At 44.4% G+C, this 1,001-nt stretch overlaps 1 non-coding gene across 1 annotated transcript; it reads left to right on the top strand.

The window, feature by feature from the left end:
• The first annotated feature begins 57 nt into the window (after nt 1–57).
• LOC117941042 lies at nt 58–173 on the top strand. The gene has a single exon (XR_004655852.1). It is a non-coding gene; the product is annotated as a U5 spliceosomal RNA (small nuclear RNA).
• Nucleotides 174–1,001: the final 828 nt, after the last annotated feature.

The following is a 1,001-nucleotide window of genomic DNA, read 5'->3' as shown; positions in this document are numbered from 1 at the left end:
GATGGTTTGGACTGGGTCAACTAGGGTTTTCTGCTGCTCTCGATCAGACGGCTGTACTCACTCTGGTTTCTCTTCATAATGCACAAGACTTTTGCCTTTTACTGAAATCTTCCTTGGAGGAGAACGCTGATGAGTTGAAACTATTTTTGGTGGGCTTTGCTGTTTGGCCAAGCCTTTTGTACTAGCTTTTGCTTACCTTTGCTTTTACTCATCAGCTCTGTTTTTATCCCACCCAGAAAAGGAATTTTAGACCCGGAGCGAGCCATCTTTTATTTCCTGTGGAGGTCCAAGTGAGAACGAGTGCAAAGAAGAGTGATGAAGAAGCCAAAGGACAAAGGAGGGAAAGGAGTGCCGGACCTGTTATTGTTTTTAGGGAGCAGATTTATAGCTACACACATAACAGCAGCCACGGCCCCATCCAGAAATCCTAAGACTGCAGCTATGGCACAGTTCTGGATGGAATTATACCTCTCTGATCTTAATGTCAGATGTAGGTGGGGGGGGCCGTGGCTGCTTGTAGAGAGAGAAAGCTTGCAGCGAGGTGGGGGCTGTGTGGGATCTTGTCCGCTCCTGGCGCTTGCTTCTGGGAGAGACACGGACGGTGTTTCTCCCTTTGGCCTGGATGGCGGAGGAGAGTAGGGTGGTGGTGGGACGAGCAGCTATTCGCCATCTTTAAGACTTGGATGGAGAGAAAATGCGTTAGTAACAGTGTTCATATGTCCTTTCTTTGTTTTCTGTCTTCTCTGGAGTTAACTGTTGATGCACCCTCTTTTTTTTTACAGTTGGCTTCTTTCAACCACTGATTAGAACATTGCTTATTTTTCTCTATTTATATCAAATCTTGAGTGCTTTTCATTTTTGCCCCTTAAACATTTTTCTTCTTTTCTTCTAAATCCTGTTTTAGCGTTCTAAGTTTACCTGTACTCAAAGAACCATTTTCAAGAAACTCAAATTCTGATGTCCTATATGGAGGGGTAATGGCTCTTTACAGTGAATATGCA

Source organism: Etheostoma cragini, unplaced genomic scaffold, assembly GCF_013103735.1.
Source record: "Etheostoma cragini isolate CJK2018 unplaced genomic scaffold, CSU_Ecrag_1.0 ScbMSFa_4080, whole genome shotgun sequence".
In the NCBI taxonomy this organism is placed as follows: domain Eukaryota; kingdom Metazoa; phylum Chordata; class Actinopteri; order Perciformes; family Percidae; genus Etheostoma; species Etheostoma cragini.
Note: the sequence above shows the minus strand (reverse complement) of the source record. Positions and strands in the feature narration are given on the sequence as shown.